Source organism: Ovis aries, chromosome 15 (assembly GCF_016772045.2).
Source record: "Ovis aries strain OAR_USU_Benz2616 breed Rambouillet chromosome 15, ARS-UI_Ramb_v3.0, whole genome shotgun sequence".
Taxonomy (NCBI): domain Eukaryota; kingdom Metazoa; phylum Chordata; class Mammalia; order Artiodactyla; family Bovidae; genus Ovis; species Ovis aries.
The window spans coordinates 58,423,009-58,445,635 of NC_056068.1; the positions used below are offsets into that span (position 1 = coordinate 58,423,009).

A 22,627-nucleotide genomic window follows, 5' to 3' on the forward strand; every position below is an offset into this window, starting at 1 on the left:
TTGAGTGTTCCTTGGACTGCAAGGAGATCAAATCAATCAATCCTAACGGAAATCAACCCTGAATATTCATTGGAAGGATCGATGCTGATGCTGAAGCTCCAATACTTTGGCCACTGATGCAAAGAATCGACTTACTGGAAAAGACCCGGATGCTGGGAAAGCTTGAAGGCAGGAGGAAAAAGGGACCACAGGGGATGAGACGGCTGAGTGGCATCACTGACTCAGTGGACATGAGTTTGAACAAGCTCCAGGAGATGGTGAAGGACAGAGAAGTCTAGGTGCTGCAGTCCATGGGGTCGCAAAGGGAGTCAGACATGACTGAGCAACTGAACAACAACATCTCCAAATATGAGACTGGATGTTAAGGTGTCAAAATATGAATTCTAGTGTTACACAATTCAGTCCATAGGATATAACTGTAAACTTGTTACCAGTCTATTACTTCCATGTCTCCATGATAGGATTTCCTGCCATAGTTAATGGGCTGCTTGCTTGGAGCAATACTCTACAAAGGAAGGATTTTTAAAGACCATAAAATACATTTTTCTAAAATCAGCTGAGAGGGATTTGGCCAGTAGTTTCCGTATGAGGCACTCAGTCATTTTTCGCCATCTTTACAGGTTAACACAATTGGAGAAGATATGATTCACACAGGACAAGTTTCCTGTCTTGCTGTGTTCCTATAAAGATCTGACTCAAGTGTGAGGATCCAATTTAAAACCAGCCTCTTGCCTGGATCAAGATTGAAGAGGGGGTGGAAGTGGTGGCCGTGTTTAAGCTTTCTTAAATATAAATTACTTTTATGGAACAAATTGTACCTTCTTTGAATATAGCTAAGTGGAAGTCTTATTTGGATTGAAGCTTAAAAATACAGGTGTCAACTGATAAAGTAATGAAGCCCCAATATAGGAAGAAGCTTATAGGAAGAAGCTTATTTGAATATATGTGGCTATATTCTGTTGGTTTCTTCTACAGAACTGTAACCAATATTTTCTACTATGTCACTTTGCCACATTTGAAAGCCAAAAGGGATTTTTGTAATGATTATACTTGATTGAAAAATACAAACTTAGAATCATCAAAAAAGTAGATTATTGAAAGCTATCTGAAGAAAAGTTGCATACTCAGTCTGTAAGCTTATATAGTCCCAGTTTATTCTTATAATTTTTATATCACAACTCAGGAAAAACTCAGGACAACCTACGGCAGTATCCTGTTGGTTCCTCTAACCCAAGCTAAATCATAAAGTATTGTTGTTGTTGTCTTAGTCACTGAGTTGTATCTGGCTCTTTTGAACCCCATGGACTGTAGCCCACCAGGCTCCTCTGTCCATGTGATTTCTCAGGGGAGACTACTAGAAAAGGTTAACCATTTCTTTCTCAAGGAAACCTTCCTGGCCCAGAGATCAAACCCATATCTCCTGCACTGACAGGTGGATTCTTTACCACTGAGCCACCTGGAAAGCCCAAACCATAAGGTATATGTTCATGAAAATCTTTTAGTTAATGCTGTGTGGACTGTCTGCTCCAGAATGATTTTACTTAAACACTAAAGTCAGTTGTTCTGTTTAGACATAGTCTTGATTCTGTATTCTTGATGAAGCTCTGGACTAATCTACTAGAGACACTAAATGTTTGCCCCCTCCAAACCCCTTCTTGAGAAAACCCCCTGTCCACAGCCCTAGATTCCAGTTAGATTATCTCTTCTAGTTACAGAGAGAATGTGAATTAGTTAACTGGGGAGTTGGTGGTAATGATTGACCATATTGAAGGATACAGGAAAAAAACAGCTTTCAGAGAGATCAACTAGAGGAAAAATAGAAAATCAGCAGCAAGAAACAGAAAGAGAAGATAATTCTGAGCAAGAGAAAGGAATACATTTTCACTAGTGAATTTGCAGGTCTCTCACTCATCTTCTCTGATGTCTACTCCTTTCATTTTCCAGTTATAAATGAATGTGTATTTCATGATTACATCTGTTCTTAAAGGACATCTGTTATTAACTTTATTTTTGATTTTTGCTCTTTGCCACCAAACATATCTAACTTACAGAGCTACCAAGAACAGGACTCTATATTTTGCCCTCTAGATGCTTTATTTCTTCTTCTTATGGAGTAGAGCTTTGTGTATAATTCGAGAGTGAAATTTAACAAGGCTGATACAGTGATTCTATCCTTCGGTACCAGGAGACCTGGTTAGTAGGAGAGCTCTTCTTACTCCTGATCTTGTCATTGAGGATTCTGGCTCTGGCCTTTCTCCAAAAGCAAAGCCAAGTTATGGTAAAGAGTCCCATCTTAGGTGTTTGATACTGGGTCATTCATTTTTGTCTGTTTTCAGCCACAGAGTCATTTGCCTTGTGAGAACTGAGAACCACACTTAACAGAAATAGATAGGAACTCTGAAACATAGCTGAAAAGCTATTCTTATTACTTCTCAAGTTCTAAATAACATGCCACATTCATATCTGAATCATTGAGACTTCTACCATAATCATATTTCATATTTTTCCTTTATGCCAATTAGCAGCAATGATATTAACCGTACTATATTATTAGTCTTTAAGGCACATCATTTCCAGGACTAGAATTGCTACACTTTGCTTTATTTATGTGTGTAATCCAACTGTAGATCACTGCATGCTCTTTTTAATCTTCAAAGATGCTTCTTATTCCCCAAACATCTATTATCCCCACTGCTTACTCACTGTGTTTTGGCTGTCAGCCCATAGATTACTGATGAAAGAAAATGCACAAGAGTGCGACAATTATAGATTCATTCTATGGAGTCTCATCAGGATCATGCCTGTCATCACATCACACCTTTTATTCACCTATCAAATGTCACAAAGCGCTTCTCTCACTTATTATCGTTTTCTCCTGGAAACATTCACCTATCTTCCATTTTCTCCCCCTCATTCTTAGTGAAAATATTGCTTCTTATGTTGCAAACGTAATATTCCTGCAAACTTGGTCACATTCCTTCATCATCAATTTAGTAACTTCTCATGAATTCATATGGGGCCTTCAGAGAAGAGTCCACTGGATTGTTAAGTCCTTGAGGGCAACCCTCATGATTTTTTTATTCACCCTTATATTTTTGATGCCCAGCTAATTTTCTATATTGTAAAGATGGCTTCCAAGCACACTCAACAATATCTGCTATTAAAACAATAAACACCTCCCTTGACATTATTACTTCTTCTGAAGGTGTTAGTGCTCAGCCATGTCTGACTCTTTGTGAGCCCATGGACTGTAGCCCGCCAGGCTCCTCTGTCCATGGGTTTCTCCAGGCAAGGATACTGGAGTGGGTTGCCATGCCCTCATCCAGGGGATCTTCTCAACCCAAGGATCAAACTCAGGTCTCCCTTGTTGCAGGCCAAGATTCTTTACTATCTGATCCACCAGGAAGCCCAAGAAAACTGGAGTGGGTAGCCTATCCTTTCTCCAGGGGATCTTCCTGTCCCAGGAATTGAACCTGGGTCCCCCTCAATGCAGGCAGATTCTTTACTGTCTGAGTGACTGTAGCTACATTTTAATCTTTTCATTTGTTATTGAAATCTTAAGTTTTTTCCATTGCTTCCACTTCCAATCTGACTCATTTTAACTATGAGAGATAGGATTCTGCTTTCTTCCAACCCTATGAACTCTTGAGAACAGTATCAAAAGATTACGAGTGACCTTTATGTCCCTAAAGCCAATAACTGTCCCTTTCCTCTTATGTTCCTTCAATGCACTTAGATGTTTGATATTTGAGAACATATTCTTCTTGAATCTTTCTTCTGCCTGAGCCTTTGCTGTTCTTACAGATATTCACAGCTTCATTTCTGATCTCTATGTAGATAATTCCCAAATGCCATCTTTAGCCCTCCTCGCCTGTGTGCCTTCTTCCTGAGTTTATTCTCAGCTAGCAATCGTATGGGTTGGATTGAACTGTGGATAACATGTGAATTCAGTGCATGCTAAATGAATTCAGTATTTTGCTCCCCTAACTGTACTTTCTAGATAAAATTGTATGCAGTATCTCTCTCATATGTCTAGGTCCCTGAACTTAAATCAGAGCATTGTCCTTCATTCTTCTCTCTCTGTCATACACAGAATCCAGTATGTCACTTTGCCTTTTGATTCTTCTTTTGAAAAATCTCTGGGTTTCTTTGTTTCCCCTCTCATTATTCACAAAAGCCCAGGCTTTCAACACTGCAGCCTTGATACTATCGCATGATTTTCTGGTCTTTTCCATTGTTTTTCTATCATTGGACCATCACTGTGGCACTGATATTAAGAGAAACTTTAAACCTGTCACTCCATACTTGACTTGCCTACAACATCAAGTTCATATTTTCCGGGTTGGGTTTAGTATTCTGATAAGCTTACCTCACTTTATCTTGCTAATACTTTCTCCTTAAACACTAACTTCTAACCTCTGCCCCAGATCAATCTGTGTTCTCACATTTTCTATCTGAACTTTACAAACATATGCCAGGCTCTTCCTTATTTCTAGATTTTACGTATTCATCTTCCCCGATGTAATCCTGCATTTCCTGTGCTACAGTACCTATCTCATTAAATTTCAATTTCCTGTTTACTCATCAGTCTTACCAGACTCATAGTGCATAAGGGTTTTGTTATTATGTTTCCTGCTTATACACAGTGCTTAGCACTATGTCTGTCATTTAGCTAGTGCTCGGTGTATATTGAAAAATAAATATCCTAGCTCTGAATCACCTACAGGATCTAGTCAACTAAGGGCCACATACTATGTCCACCATTCATCTTGGCTGTTTAATTGATGTACAGACTTTTCTTCTTCGTCACAAGTGAATGATATCTATTATCGGCACCACTTCGTTGGGTAGATTTATACTAAGCACACTCATATTTATATTTGGTTTTTACTTCTCCAATGTCTTTAATACCATGTCTAAATAGCTAAATTGCCAAAAATAATTTCAGTAATACCTAATGTATTAAGCATTTACTTTCAATGATTTTATATGAAATAGATATATTATGCTGACTATAAAAGGGAAAACATTACTTACCCACTTAATACTCCTTCCTTGACCTCATTAAAAATTAGTGGCAAAGAAATTTCACACTTTGTCCCATCTACAGTTTATATAATTTCATGCTGGTTGATGTAACTCTCTGTTCTGTACCTATGTAGTTAATGTATGATATTTGCTTAGAAACAAGTGGGGCTTTTGTTCAATATATTCAGACTAAACAAGGTTTATTCTATTATTTATTAATGTTAATATTATTATTATTCAGACTCTAAAGATTCTCAAAGTAAGTTATTAGGCTTAACTGTATTATCGAGGTAAATAATTTGTGAAGAAATTTGTGAAGAAATTGTGGAGAATAATTGTGAAGAAGGCTGAGTGCCAAAGTATTGATGCTTTTGCTGTGGTGTTGGAGAAGACTCTTGAGAGTTCCTTGGACTGCAAGGAGATCAAACCAGTCAATCCTAAAGGAAATCAACCCTGAATATTCATTGGAAGGACTGATGCTGAAGCTGAAGCTCCAGTACTCTGGCCACGTGATGCGAATAACTGACTCATTGTAAAAGGCCCTGATGCTGGGAAATATTGAAGACACGAGGAAAAGGGACGACAGAGGATGAGATGGTTGGATGGCATCACTGACTCAATAGGCATGAATTTGAGCAAGCTCAAGGAGTTGGTGACGGACAGGGAAGCCTAGTGTGCTAAAGTACACAGGGTCGCAAAGAGTCAGACACAATTGAGTGACTGATGTGAACTGAAATAATTTATGTCCCTTAAATATATTTCATAAAATTTACAGCAGTTAAGTATGGGAAGACAACCCAGCACTTCTATAGTGAAATCACAGTGCAGAGAACTTTTGTTCAGACATTCGTACATTCATGAACATAATAGGATAAAAGCAGTGAAAAATTATGAGTATCTCTGATTTAATAATGTACAGGTTTTAAAATATATTTTTGGTTTGCTCCATATAATTCCAAATTACTAAAGACATTCAGCATACATTTTAGACAAATGACTACATTCTTTATATATTCTTGAATATTAAGCTTTGCTGTAAAAGTTACACAGTTCTTGATAAAGCAAGAGGCAACAGATTCTTTAAGAATCTTTAAGTATAAAGATTGTGCTTAAAGACTCTTAAAATTGACTTAACCTTTGGTTTCATTGGTTTTGGGGGTGCTTGACAAGTTTTCTTTTAAGGAATTTGCTAAACATAAGTACTTTCATAGATAGAAATGTATAGTAATGTGACTTATGCATCACCATAGGTTAAAATACCAAAAGAAGTAATGGGAAACCTGTACTAAGTCTCTTTTCTGCTGGAGACCTTCCCCTCTATCACCTGCCACCCACTTCTGACCTATGAGTCACTGACTATTCCAACTTCATTTAAAGTCTTCATTAAATTACTTTGAATCCTAAGCCTCTGTACTAAGAAAAAAAAAATGTATTGGATTTTACACCTTTAAAATGAAGAATTGTAGTGGAGATTACAGAATCTTTGACTTGCTTGTGTATATATATTTTTGTGTGTGAAAACATATATGTGTGGGTATATGTATGAATGCAGCTGAATTGACATCCACCTCTATTTTCCATAAGTCTCTGATAGCATGTAGTATTCTTTGAGAAGGAATAACAACACAAATAATGATGAACATTTATGGAGTGTTTATTATGTGCAAAGTACTATGCTAAGTGCTTTGTCGCACATTTTCACTAATGAAATCTCCTCCGTTCAGTGGTAAGTTGAGTATAGTAGCCTGTGTGTATCTTGTTTATTGCTAGATAATGTTTACTGAGTAGTGGATACTCAATAAACATTAACTGAGTGAAGGAATGATATTCTATATTTTTAAGGTATTATGCAAATGAGAAAATGAGACTGAGAACTCCAGATTCACTCTTCGTGCAAAGCCCATGGGTTTAATTACATTATAATTAGATAGGAGCATTCACCAGAGGCAAACATTTTTGGACAAAATTTCCAATTTAATTTATTAATTCCTTTGTGGAAAAAATTCTATTACTAACACATAATTCTTTATCTCTCATGAAACAGTAGCCTACTAAAAACTTTTCCTTAAGTAAAAGTGTCTACAATGCTTTACACAGTTTCAGATTAGTAATAAATGGTTTCTGGGTAATTTAAAAATATGTTTATGTTGCTTTAAGCTATTTTCATTGTATAGATATGGAACTCATAAACTAGATATATTTAATAAGTAAGTTTATATCAGTTAGTTCAGTTCAATCGCTCAGTCGTGTCCGATTCTTTGCGACCCCATGGACTGCAGCACGCCAGGTCTCACTGTCCATTGCCAACTCCTGAAGTTTACCCAAACTCAGTTTTAGAATTATTTATTTAAGTTTGGAATTATCTCTTGGGTTAATCTATCAGAAAAATCTTTACTCTTGTCTTTGATATAAGTGAATAGAAGGTAGATGCCTATGAGCTATTTGTATTTGCCCCTTTAAAAACTGAAGAAAAAAAAATAATAAAAACTGAAGAAAAAGTTTCCCAAGAAGTCAGAAGTATTTTTTTTTTCTGGAGTTCTCTGGGAAATCAATGCCTTCTAAAATTGATACTATGTTACCCACCTGTCTTCATATAGTCTTCATTTCCAGTCTTGATCACTCGAACTGTTCACATGTTCCTAATATCACTTGTTGAATTCTAATTTAACAGTAGCCTACATCAGCATGGCTGAGAAGTAAAATGTTCTCCAAAGTATACAATGCATTTAGAAACAACATATTTTATATGGTTTATTGTCATTTCCTTTCCATTGTACTAGCTGATAAGAATACATTTAGTGAGCAAATTAAGCGTTAGTTACCAAATGTCTCATATACATGTGTCAAGCATTAAGCTAGGGAATGGGGATTCTAGGATGAATGAAACCAGTATCTCCCTTACCTTCAGTCTGAGTTCATAATGTAATGGGGAAAATACAGTAAACTTAACTGAAGAATATAGAAATGCAAATTGCATGATAGAGAAAATTTGAGGTACTCTCAAAACACTTAAGAAGGGCATATGATCCATGTTGAGACAATGAAAGAATGCTTCCAGGAGGAAGTGTCATTTAAGCAGAGAAGTGGAAGATGAATAGGAGCTTATCATTTCTAAGGACATGAGAAGAGTGTGTAAGCGGTAAGATGAGGATGACAGAACACTAACAGTAACATCATCTATTGTGGGTTAGATAAGAGTCTAATTCCCATTTCAAAAGAAATGAGCTCAAAACCAGGACTTGTGGCTTTCTAGAAAATAGATCAATTCTCTAAATAATTTAAGAAATGTCTATTTTGTTATTATAAAAGTAATAAATGATCATTTTTGAAAAATCTGGAAAATACTGAAAATTGAGAAAAATTGAGTGTGAATCACCTAGATTTAGGCCATGTATCACCTAGATTTAGGCCATACAGAGTTCTGGGATATTAAATCTTGTCAAGTTTACTACAGGAATTTAATTTCTTCATGTTTCCCTGGACCCAGGGACTCGGGACTTGCCATATGACCAGTTTTAGGTAATGGAAAATATGACGCAAACAGAGCGATGAAACATGCCTTTGGGGCTTGCTATCTGCCCACTCCAGCTCCATGAGACTGCCCTCGGGAAGAGCAGCCCAAGCTAGCCTGCTGGGTGATGGAGCAGAGAGGACTTGTCTCAGCTAAGACCTCCTACAGCTACCAGACTTCCAACTTGTCAGTGAGACCATCCAGAATCATCCAACCCTAGTCAAAATGTCCCAGACCATAGGAATATCAAGCCAGCTTACTATCATGAAAAAAAAAAAAAAGTTTGTTCCTTTACACCTTGAGTTTTGGGGTGATTTGTTAATAAAGCAAAAGTTAACTGATAGGATAGGTGCTAAATGAATTAGCAAATGAGAGATATTTTACCCATACTTAGAAAACTTGGGTTTGATCTCAACTCTACTCTGCCCTGACTATATGACCTTGGGTAGGAAATGGCGACCCACTTCAGTACTCTTGCCTGGAAAATTCCATGGACAGAGGAGCCTTGTAGGCTACAGTCCATGGGGTCGCAAAGAGTTGGACACGACTGAGCGACTTCACTTCAATTAACTTCACCTATTTGAACTTCCATTTCTTTATCAGTAGAGAATTTCTCTAGCTCTACTGAGTGTCCAACTCTTTGAGACCCCATGGACTGTAGTCCACCAGGCTCCTCTGTCCATGGAATTCTCCAGGCAAGAATACTGGAGTGGGTAGCCATTCCCTTCTCCAGGAGATCTTCCCAACCCAGGGATTGAACCTGGGGTCTCCTGCATCACAGGCAGATTCTTTACCGTTTGAGCCACCAGGGTAATTTCAGAGTATTTCTCCAGATTAAGGGTAATAATGAAAATGAAATTACTGAATAAGCTCTGAAACATTATCTGTAATTGTTTTGTTTTATGAATCTCTTTTCTCTAAACCAATTTTCCTACTAAGCAACTATCAATTTAATATGACAAAATTCTCATCCAGTTTATACTATTGCAGTATCCAATACACTGTACTAAGAAATTATGGAAGTATCCATATTTGCCAAAGCAAAACATGACCTGGAATTATTTCTGTTGTTGTTCAGTTGCCAAGTCATGTCCGACTCTCTATGACCTCATGAACTGCAGCATGCCAGGCTTTCCTGTCCTTTGCTATCTCCCTGAGTTAGTATTTTGATAATTATTATAAGAATAAAGGTAAAAGCTCAGATTATATTGAGGGATTTGTGGTATGTTTTGTCCATTTTACATCATGGAAAGTTCACAACAACCCCATTACCCCTTTTTATGTGGGGAAATGACCAGGACTTAGCCTCTAAGTCAGGTTTTTCTGAATTCAGTATCTGGGCTCTTAACTACTATATTGTGTTCTAGAAATAGAGTCCAAGGTTTCAGAGAGTAAACTGTAGAAACCCTTGTAAAATTCACATATCACTTGGGGCATCAACTTAGCAACACTCTATTCAGTTATAGCTTTTCTAAGAGTGAAACTATATTCCCAGATCTCCCTACAGAATATCCCTGGGACATTTCAGGATGCTTTATCCATGGTCCCTTACTTAGAAACTCTGAGAGATATCAAAACACTCCCTGCTTACCTGCAATTAACCAGTAAAAATTTCTGGAAAATATATCTCTTCCTACATAGATTTATCATATCCTTTTAAGCCGTCTTTTCATCCTATGTCAGGTGGTTTGCACCAGTGTTAAAATTTAAGCCTTAAAAATTTATAATTCTTATCAGGCTTACTATCTTTCTTTTTACAAAGAATTCTCCTTTCAAGCTAACCTCTGTCCTGACCCTTGCTTTAAGGCAGTGCTGACTCACTTAATAACAGTTCAAAAATATGAATATGATTTTGGCTAAAGGTTTCTCTGGGCTGGTGTTAAAAACCAAACTTTTATAGATATTTTTTCCTTTCCAAAATAAATGCTTTCAGTCTTAATAATTTCATTTCAAACCAAGACAACATAGCTCCTAATGTAGAGTCAGAAGATAACAAAGTATCATTAACTCCATCGACTCATTCCTTTTACCTGTTTCTCTTTATTCACTACTGCCCCCTCTAAGCCACTCCAGGGACAACATTACTATGGGAATTCAGAAGTTTAAATAGTTTGAAATGATTTTTTCTTATGGCTCAGGTATGTGGTTACATGTTTTGCAGATATGGGGTTATACCTCACTTCTTGATTTATAAGTTACTGCCAGGTTTGTGCTAGTAGCGAAAGTTACTTTTCCTCTCTAAATTACAGCCTTTAAGACAATGTATCCTTCCTGTTTCTTCTTTGTGACAGATGTTTCCTGATGTAATGTAAGCAGGAATGCCATGATAAGGCACTGTTTGAAAATCTGATAATTGATATTTGCATGTATTTTAGGTTTACATTTAAAACTAAACTGTAGTTAAAAGAGGTTATGATTTTGATCTATTGCCTGAGTGTGCATTTTTTCACACTAACACTAAAAACAAACAAAACCTGTTACAATATCTGTTGAATAGCCATGTTCTTGCATACTATCATTCTCAAGTTATCACATTTTATTTTTCTTGAACGTCTAGATTTTGGGGTACTTTTATTCTTTATTTGCTTTATGTCCTATTGCTCCCAATAATAAAGTGTCCCTTGCTATATATACCTGAATCACATATCATTTTATATTGCACTTGTCAGTTTTCCTAGGTCTCTTGCTATCTAGAGTTTGAATTTCTCAAGGGTGGGGATTTTAATTGGCTTTCTCGCACCAGTGCCTAATTTAAAGACTTACTTACAGTGGGTCTTCAAAAATATCTGTTGAGTAAATACATCAACTTATGATGTGTCTAACTTATCCTTTCCCTTCAGATTTCCCTGTCAATTTTCCTCTTTCTCTCTTCCTATCTCACTCTTCATGTTTTAAATCTACCTGGGCTCATAACAACCTTCTAGAGTATCCAAGACCTAATCTTTGGCTCTCACGTAGGAAGCCCAGTGTCTCTGTCTTCCTGGTTCCCTGCAGATTCATTACTATTTGCTCAGATCTTTGCACAACAGCTTTATTATTACATTTTCTGTTTCTCCAACTAGCACTTCCAGATCTTTAGATAGCTCTATTCCTTTATTTTCCCATGAGGTCCCAAAGCACAAGCCAGATGAGATGAATGGACTGGAGTTGAAGTGAAGTAAGCTCATGGCATCCCAGCAGAGAAAGTTCCTACAGCTCGTCATTTCACTGGAGTACAGTTTACAGTCCAAACATAGCCTATCTGGTAAATAACTGTAGTAGGCCTTGGGCCCAGGGAATAATCCACTGTATAAATGTACATCAGCTGTTACTCTGCACTTTATTTTTTTACATTTTATTTATGTAATGAAAGAAAAGATCTTGGTTTTAATGTTTGAAAAGAAATATTCCAATATAACACACTGTAAAATACTCACTTTCTCTTAAAATGATCATGAAAGACTATGACACTAAAATGATTCAGATGTTTGTTTTATAGCTTTATAAATCAAACTTCATTATCTGTTGGTATAAAAATCTAACTTTTTTAAAAATATAAACTTATTTATTTTAATTGGATATTAAATTAAATATTATTTAATTTACAATATTGTATTGGTTTTGCCATACATCAACATGAATCCACCACAGGTATACACGTGTTCCCCATCCTGAACCCCCACCCCCCATACCATCCCTCTGGGTCATCCCAGTGCACCAGCCCCCTGCATCCTGTATCCTGCATCAAACCTGGACTGGAGATTCGTTTCGTATATGATATTATACATGTTTCAATGCCATTCTCCCAAATCATCCCACCCTCTCCCTCTCCCACAGAGTCCAAAAGACTGCTCTATACATCTGTGTCTCTTTTGCTGTCTTGCATACAGGGTTATTGTTACCATCTTTCTAAATTCCATATATATGTGTTAGTATACTATATTGGTGTTTTTTCTTTCTGGCTTACTTCACTCTGTATAATAGGCTCCAGTTACATCCACCTCATTAGAACTGATTCAAATGTATTCTTTTTAATGGCTGAGTAATACTCTATTGTGTATATGTACCACAGCTTTCTGATCCATTCATCTGCTGATGGACATCTAGGTTGCTTCCATGTCCTAGCTATTATAAACAGTGCTGTGATGAGCATTGGGGTACATGTGTCTCTTTCAATTCTGGTTTCCTTGGTGTGTATGCCCAGCAGTGGGATTGCTGGGTCATAAGGCAATTCTATTTCCAGTTTTTTAAGGAATCTCCACACTATTCTCCATAGTGGCTGTACTAGTTTGCATTCCCACCAACAGTGTAAGAGGGTTCCCTTTTCTCCACACCCTCTCCAGCATTTATTGCTTGTAGACTTGGAACGCAGCCATTCTGACTGGTGTGAAATGGTACCTCATCATGGTTTTGATTTGCATTTCTCTGATAATGAGTGATTGTTGAGCATCTTTTCATGTGTTTGTTAGCCATCTGTATGTCTTCTTTGGAGAAATGTCTGTTTAGTTCTTTGGCCCATTTTTTGATTGGCTCGTTTATTTTTCTGGAGTTGAACTGCAGGAGTTGCTTGTATATTTTTGAGATTAGTTTTTTGTCAGTTGCTTCATTTGTTATTATTTTCTCCCATTCTGAAGGCTGTCTTTTCACCTTGCTTATAGTTTCCTTTGTTGTGCAGAAGCTTTTAAGTTTAATTAGGTCCCACTTGTTTATTTTTGCTTTTATTTCCAATATTCTGGGAGGTGGGTCATAGAGGATTCTGCTGTGATTTATGTCGGAGAGTGTTTTGCCTATGTTCTCCTGTAGGAGTTTTATAGTTTCTGGTCTTACGTTTAGATCTTTAATCCATTTTGAGTTTATTTTTGTGTATGGTGTTAGAAAGTGTTCTAGTTTCATTCTTTTACAAGTGGTTGACCAGTCTTCCCAGCACCACTTGTTAAAGAGATTGTCTTTAATCCATTGTATATTCTTGCCTCCTTTGTTAAAGATAAGGTGTCCATAGGTGCGTGGATTTATCTCTGGGCTTTCTATTTTGTTCCATTGATCTCTATTTCTGTCTTTGTGCCAGTACCATACTGTCTTGATGACTGTGGCTTTGTAGTAGAGCCTGAAGTCAGGCAGGTTGGTTCCTCCAGTTCCCTCTTCTCTTTATAATCTGCAACTTTTCTTTATTCTATGTGGCCAGCTGCTGGCCTGCCACTTGGCAGGCTCACACCAATGTGGTGTTAACTGATTTGATTTCCTCTCAATTTGTTCTTGAAATTGATCCATGCATATCTGATTCATTACTTCAGACAAGCCCCTGATGCAGAGGCTTGAGCATCATAGGCGGCCACTTTACCTGGGGGAAGCAAAAGATCCTGCAGAGATGATCTTGTTAGAATCAGTAGATAGCCCTACTTTTATTTATAGCACTAGTACCTGATTTCCTGTGTATAGCAAGTATTAATTCATATTTTGTCATGATCATATTTCTCTAGCTCTCAAGTGAATTTAATATAATGAGATACAACTTTGCATTTCTTTCTACATAGGGAAAACCACATTTATCTAATGTATTTTCTGGTCACTAGTACTTATCTGAGCCCTCTTATCTCAGCGCTCAAACATTTTCTAACAAGGAAAGCATGATCACATTCTAGGGCAAAATGGACTTATACTCAAATATTGCTGAAAAGGTATTATATCTTCATCTCTTCAGTATAAATGGAAAAGGAAAGATACTGTAAAACATTGTAAAAATATTGTAAAACATTTACATTGTTCTTACTAGGTAAGGGCCAAAAATGTGCATTTTGGGCATTGTGTTAAAATTTTTCTTTTAATTTTCAGAATAACCCTGTGAGAAAAAGAGATATACAATGCCCATATTACAGAGGAGAAAACAGGGCTTCGTAAAGTTAAGTCACTTGCTTGGGCTCACACAGTTATTAAACCATAGAATTGAGAAGAAAACCACTTTTGCTGAGCACTGAATTCTATACAGCTATATTTTACATTATGCTATTGTGTCTGTGGAAACTAATAACACTGGTCGGTACATGGGGTATTGTGGAAAGAACTGCAGATTTGCAAGTGAAAATTCCATTTTATTATAGTTAATCCAGTAGCCTAATATTCTCTGGAACAAGTCACTCAGTCTCCCTGGAATCCTACTATACCACACCATTCACAGGGTTTGTTTTTTTTCAGTTTAATTTTTCAAGATCTCTACTTTTGATATATTCTGATTGGTTTGATGGTTCTATATTTGTTTGTTTTTACTGAGTGGAAATGGGGACTCAGAATTGCTGGTAGTATGGCATATGGAATTATTTGCAGTCTGACTGATGCAATATACTTCATTTTTGTCTCTGTATTTTTTTCCCATCCCCTTTTTTCCCCAGTAAATATACTATTGAAGACACTGTGCAGGTTACTATTTATCTCAAATGCATCATTTTCTTTTATACCTCTGAGATTTTGCACATACTATTCCTCAACATATGCAAATCACTTAAAACAGTTAAAGTGCTGTGACAAAATAAGAGGTAATGTATTATTACTGTTAATATCATTATTTTCCTCCTGTCAAATTGCTCTTCAACTTTTAAGAGTCAGTTAAAATGTTATTTTTTTCTGTGATCCCATGTATTGGAAAGAAATTCCATTGCATGTGACACAAAGCTGTACTCAAACTGAATTAATCCAGTAAACAAAAACTACATGTGCTGTGCCTAGTCAGTTGTGTCCAACTCTTTGCGACCCCATGGGCTATAGCCCTCCCGTCTCTTCTCTCCATGGGGATTCTCCAGGCAAGCATACTGGAGTGGGTTGCCATGCCCTCCTCAAATGAGAGGAAATTTGACTTATGTAACTGAAATACTCAGGAGGGTTAAATGAGTAGGTTCATGGACTTGTGAAAGCCAAGTGCCTGACTGAAAGATACTTCTAGTGCAGTGAAGTAATGGATTTAGTATTCATTTGTCTGTTTATTCAAGTAATACTCATAAACCACCTCTAATGTGCCAGGCAGCATACCAACTATTAGGCTTATGGCAGATGAGAGATAAGAGAAAGATCATCTCTGTTCTCATGGAGTTTACAGCCTACTGGAAGAAGCCAACATGCAATTATAAATGAATAATGTTGTGATAGAGACTAAAAGGACCTTTGGAAATTTGGGAACAAATTGACCTAACCTAGAGATCTGGAGAAGGCAATGGCAACCCACTCCAGTGCTCTTGCCTGGAAAATCCCATGGACAGAGGAGCCTGGTAGGCTGCAGTCCATGGGGTCGCTAAGAGTCGGACACAACTGAGCGACTTCACTTTCGCTTTTCACCTTCATGCATTGGAGAAGGACATGGCAACCCACTTCAGTGTTCTTTCCTGGAGAATCCCAGGGATGGGAAGCCTGGTGGGCTGCCGTCTTTGGGGTCGCACAGAGTCGGACATGACTGAAGCGACTTAGCAGCAGTTTAGAGATCAAGGGAAGGTGCATGTTGCGTTTATCTTTAAACCGAGCCATGTGGGGATGAGTAAATTAAGGTAAGAGAGCCTTATGAATCAGCACAGGACTTGCCTAGTGGTCCAGTAGTTAAGAATCTGCCTGCCAATGCAGGGGACATGGATTTGATTCCTGGTCGGGGAAGATTCCTCATGCCACAGAGCAACTAAAACTTTGCACCGCAACTACTGAGCCTGCATGCAGCAACTACTGAAGCCCGCACACCTAGAGCCTTGTTGCTCCTCAGCAAGAGAGGCCACCACAATGAGAAGCCTGTGCACCACAACAGAGAGTAACCCCCGCCAGCTGCAACTAAAGAAAGCCAGTGGGCAGCAACAAAGACAGCACAATGGCAAGGCGTAAATAAAGAAATAATTTAAAAGGTAATTAGTGCAGGATACAGGATGCTTGGGGCTGGTGCACGGGGATGACCCAGAGAGATGTTATGGGGAGGGAGGTGGGAGGGGGGGTTCATGTTTGGGAGCGCATGTACACCCATGGTGGATTCATGTCAATGTGTGGCAAAACCAATACAGTATTGTAAAGTAAAATAAAGTAAAAATAAAAATTAAAAAAATAATAAAATAAAATACATTTTAAAAAAGGTAATTAGCATAGTGCATTCAAAGAACTGAAAGAAATTCCGGTGGATGTTTAGGATGAGGGTGGTTTAGGCTGGGCGATGCTGAGGGGTGAGGCTTAAAAATCCTTACTGGGACTGTGAAGCTAATCTGAAGAGAAATGGAAAGTCTCAATACACGATCATATCTGAATCGTATGGTAATGACTGTATTAAAGGTAGATGTATAACCAGGTTGCATGCTTCCGAGAAAGTCACTGAGAAGAGCTTGCAAAAGAAATGATCTGTTTCTTGTACTTTGGAGAATGAATAGAAGTTTTCTATTGCAAAATGGGTAATGATAAGACAACAGTGCCGTTAGCAGGTTGATGCAAAGGAACCTTATAATGTTCTGGATTTGGTGGACTTCTGGTGAGTATTGGCAGGATACTGTGCCTAGTAGGGTGTTGAGAGGGTTGGATATGAACCTGGAAAGGTAGTTAGCGGCCAGTTTGTGAACATCTTTGCTTGCCATTGTAAGAAAACTGAATTTTATCCTATAGTCAGCAAGGGGTTTTAGATAATGATAGCCATTGTCTTCCAATTCTTTCAGGTGTACCCTGTTGTCAATTCTGGAATAATAAGGAACAATAAATATACAGCTAAACTATGTTTTAATTTAGTTATAAAGACCAACAAAATAATTTACATGATTTTTTTAGATTGATACTTCAGTACTCCTTGAAATTTTTAATAACACAGATCACAAAATTGCTGACCTTCAAAAGACCACATTTGACGTCACCCAGTAGTCCTAAAATAACTCCTTGTTTCCTATATTTGCTGCACAATACATTTTCTTTTGCTCACACCTTAGAAGATCTCTGTTGTTTTGTAGGCAGCTGCTCTTTCCCTTTACAAGGGAAGTAACATTTTATCACCTACCAAAGATCACTGTTGTGAAAATAAGAATTATCACTCAGTCAATGACCTATTTAAACTACCTTCCTTGAGTAGTGATCAGAAATGGGCTGCATAAAACAGAACTGAAAGTATTCAAATCTACTTATAGTACAGAGGAAGCAAGAAAAGCTACAGTCTTGACTCTACTGGTTTCTCATTATACAGTAGCATAATCTGCTCTTGAAAACTTCTACAATATCAAGGAATAGATTGCAAATATCACTTGCTAAATCGTCCAGGAACGTGGAAACTATATTGGTATAATTTTAATTTTTGAAAATATGTAGAATGTATTAGGTACCTTTTTACAGATTCTATTTTGACAAGACAGCTGTGTTAAAAATAGCTCACTCGGGAATAAGCTTGCCTTTAGGCATCAGCTTCTTTCTGCCTGATGTTCTAGGTGCCTGCTTCTGCTCCTTTCCTCAGATCACCATTTAAGCATTACAGTTTGTCCCTCAAACAGCCTCATTTATACAAGTCATAAAATATCATCTATCTGCATTATTTTCCTAGATTCCTGATTCCTGGATAGGGAATTAGTTTAATAAATGAAAGAACGCTAATGCATGATGCAATAATTTTAGACAGAAACTTTTCATGATGGTATTTTAGTTTTAGAAAGGCAGTTCTCATGAAAGTGGGTTGAATGCATTAAATGGTAGGACTTGCGGGTTGCTGTGGGAACAGGTGAGAGATGATGAAAGCATTAGCCAGGAGACAGTAAATGTTAAAGAGTGCTTCCCTGGTGGTCCAGAGGTTAAAACATCATGCTTTTCCTGCAGAGGCCATGGATTCAATCCATGGTTAGGAAACTAAGGTCCTGCATGCCTTGTGTGGCCAAAAAATAGATTTTTTTTAAAAAAAGAATATAATAATGATGAATACATGTCACTATACATTATCTTCCCGACCAGGGATTGAACCCAGATCTTTCACATTGCAGACAGATTCTTTACCATCTGAGCCACCAGGGATGCCTAAAAAGAATGTGATAGGTTCTAGACACACATACGCAGCCAGCATATGGAATTTATAGAGTTGGTTTTTGTGGGAAATGACGAATAAGAAATGCAAGAATGGTAAGAAAGTGGACAATGGGAGGACATTGACTCAAAAACATATAAAAAGAGAAAGGCCTTTGGGGTAAGGAAATAAAAATTAATACAATTATAGGCATCTGAGTCTTAAGGTGCCTTTGGGCATATCTAAGTGTGGCTGCACAATAGACCGTGAAAATATGTCTGTAACTCCAGGGAGATGTGAACTGTAGAAGTAGATTTGATAATCTTCAATATATTATATTATGGATATATAATTTTATGTTACCCACAACTAGATTGAAAGTCAAACTATTTAGAAGTTTCCAAATCAAAACGCTGTTCTCTCAGAACTGTTTAATCGCATTTGAATTCTGTTTTGCTAATGAGAATTTCATTGCTGATCTGATTCTGTCTTGGTTACATGTAATCTTCTCCTATTCCCCTTGTTCCTTCTTCTGCTCTAAATCTTTAGTAGCTTCCCTGTATTTGTGATATACTAAAATTTCACGATAATGGAGTTAGAGTGTTTTGCATCGGCTCTCTCAACAATTTCCGTGTTTTGATGCTTTGAATTTGTCATTTTTTTCTGTGGAAATTTTCTTAGGTTTTTTTTTTTTTTTGGTATTAGTTTCTCTTTCCCATTTCTCTTTTCTTTATTTGTGAAATACTTTTACGGTTGCGTGTTAGGTTTTGTCTCTTCACATTTCTTTATTTTATGTCATTTAGCACTGTTCTTAAGATTTTTCTCTTTTTTTCCTATTCTTTTTAATCAGCTGGTATATTAGACCACATAAACTTAATTGATATTTGTAGGACATTCCATCTGAAAGTAGTAGAATACATTATTAAGACATGATTTTTTTAAAAAATATAGGTGTTATGGGCTTCCCAGGTGGAGCTAGGGATAAAGAACTGTCCTGTCAATGCTGGAGACATTAGAGATGCAGGTTTGATCCCTGAATGGGAAAGACACCCTGGAGGAGAGCACGAAAACCCACTCCAGTATTCTTGCCTAGAGAATCCTATGGACAGAAGAGCCTGGCGGGCTACAGTCCATAGGGTCGCAAGCGTTGGACATAGCTAAAGTGATTTAGCACAGCACACACATAGGGTGTATAGAGGTAAAGCTTGAAAGATAATCATAACCTACAACCAAAGCCATTACTCCTAGAGGGGAGGTTTTCTATGGTTCTCAGCTCACATCTGTTCTTGTAGAGGGGTGACTTCTCCATTTTCTGTTAAATAAATTTTTGCTTTTCTTTGTAGTCTAAGTATGTACTAAGTACATACCCCTCCACAAAATACCATTGCCCATGTTTTCAGATATTTAAAAAATATTATATTTTATAGTTTTCTAAAGTTATACTTTCTAAATAGCATATTATTAAGACCTGTTCATTTTGCTATATGTGATTATAGTTGGATTTCATTCAGATGAAAAATTTCATTGTAAATACATGAGGTTGTCAGACAGTCAGCCAACAGGAGCAGAGACTTGAAATCCAGCCTGAGCTATTGCTCTGAGATTCAGTCCAGAAGAGGAATACTTCTTTGTAATTGTCTACCCAGAAGGGAGATTCTTGGATTTTATGCAGAGATGTCATATGAGGTGAGAGATAAATAGGGGCTGATTCCACAATTGGCTTATTTATTCTCTGTCAATGATTTTTAAAATTATTTGTTTTTTTCCCAGGGTTTGTTTTTTAAAGACTAATGCTTTTATGAAATACCTTGTGCATGTTTTCAGGGTTTTTTTTTTTTCTTTTCTTATTCCTATATATAAGCAGACTTCTCTGGGCTGGAATTACTGGGTAATGGTATGCAAATGTCTGACATTACAAGAAAATACCAAATTAAAGTTTGCTATTTACATTCCTATCAACAGTTTGTGAGGGTTCTCATTGTTCTGTAACTTGACCAGCTGGGATGCTGTCAAAATTTAAAACTTTTGCCAACTACTATTGAATTTGACCATATTTTTATACAAGGGGTAATTTTGTTAATTTCCATGAAAAATATTAACACATTGAAATTTTTATTAGAACTCCAGTTAGTCTAGAGATCATTTTATGGAAAATTTATATTTTATGATATTTAGTTGGGGCTTCTCTGATACCTCAATTGGTAAAGAATCTGCCTGAAATGCAGGAGACCCTGGTTCAATTCCTGGGTTGGGAAGATCTGCTGGAGAAGGGATAGGCTACCCTTTCCAGTATACTTGGGCTTCCCTTGTGGCTCAGCTGGTAAAGAAATCCTCCTGCAATGCGGGAGACCTGAGTTTGATCCCTGGGTTGGGAAGATCCCCTGGAGAAGAGAAAGACTACCCACTCCAGTATTCTGGCCTGGAGAATTCCTTGGACTGTATAGTCCATTAGTCAATATGTCCAAGGAAATAATCTCTTTTGGGGGATCTTCTTTATTGTTATTGCTATGAAGTTTTATGCTTTCCTCCATAAAGATCTTATATACTTAGGCCCATCAACTTTGATAAACCCTCATATTCATTTTGGACTTCCCAAGTGACTCAGTGGTAAAGAACCCACCTGACAATGCAAGGATTTGACCCGTGGTTTGGGAAGGTTCCTTTGGAGATGAAAATGGCAACCCACTCTAGTATTCTTGCCTGCGAAATCCCATGGACATTGGAGTCTAGCCAGCTATAGTCCATGGGGTGCCAGCAGTCGGCCGTGACTTAGTGACTAAACAACAACATATTCATTTTGGATTCCTTTTGATTTTTCTTAGTGGCAAAAAAAATCTGTTAGTGGCTACTTGAATGATTCTTGTGTAGATTTCCCATGTATTAAACTGTATTTTCCTTTGTTTATTGCAATTTAGTACTTATACAGTACACTATTTAGTATAAATGGTGAAATTTGGCATTTTTTATCTTGGTCTACATTTTTTTTTTTTCATTGAAAATGTTTTATTGGCCTTTTGGATAGAAACGGGAATTTATTTGCCAGGAAGGAAAAATATGGAATGCTTCACAAATTTGTGTGTCATCCTTGAGCAGGGGCCATGCTAATCTTCTCTGTATCATTGCAATTTTAGTATATGAGCTGCCGAAGCAAGCACCTTGGTCTACATTTTCAAATTAAGTTCTTATTTTTTTCTACTAAGAATTTATTAATTACTTTTGATCAAGTCTTATATCATTTGTTTTATAAATAGGAATATTATGCTACGATATGCCAGTCACTTAACTTTTAATTATTTCAGTAGATTTCTGGAATAAGTATTTTCCATACTTATGTAAGAAATAATAAAAAAATAATATGCATGTGGAAAAGACCTACTTAAGGGCTTCATTTACATTCTTTTAAATCAAAATTTTATTTAATAACATATGTGTTATTGGAATGGTATGTATTTTTTCAGTCTTATGGGATAAGTGTTTTCTATATTTAGCCCATGAGTCTATTGAAATAATTAAAACAGTTAGTATATATTAAAAAAATTTTTTTCCTGGCTTTATGTAGGCCATGGTTTTGCAAACAGATGGACATGACAGTGACTGAACAACAACAAATGGGATAAGTACTAGTTTGCTTAAAGCTGTTTGTTATAATATACATGGTATTTTATTTAAAGCTGTATATTACTCATACAAACTGTATCCTTTTTCTCCTTAATATATTAATAAATCAAATTATGTTTACAGATTTTTTTAAAGTGAAGGCATCCAGACCAGGACTCTATGGAGCCTTCCTGGAACAGACCTTCCCCAATATCCTCTGCTTTAGCTCCTCTCTGAAGTACCTGTTGAATCAGTTCAGTTCAGTCACTTAGTCGTGGTCCAACTCTTTGCAGCTCCACAGACTGCAGCATGCCAGGTTTCCCTGTCCATCACCAAATCCCAAAGTTTACTGAAACTCATGTCCATTGAGTCAGTGATGCCATCCAACCATCTCATCCTCTGTCGTCCCCTTCTCCTTGTGCCTTCAATCTTTCCCAGCATCAGGGTCTTCTCAAATGAGTCAGTTCTTCACATCAGGTGGCCAAAGTATTGGAGTTTCAGCTTCAGCATCAGTCCTTCCAATTAATATTTAAGACTGA

At 37.1% G+C, this 22,627-nt stretch overlaps 1 non-coding gene across 1 annotated transcript; it reads right to left on the reverse strand.

Annotated features, from left to right (window-relative positions):
- Window positions 1-21,539: 21,539 nt before the first annotated feature.
- LOC114118604 (U6 spliceosomal RNA) lies at window positions 21,540-21,646 on the reverse strand. Its single transcript, XR_003591843.2, has one exon. It is a non-coding gene; the product is annotated as a U6 spliceosomal RNA (small nuclear RNA).
- Window positions 21,647-22,627: the final 981 nt, after the last annotated feature.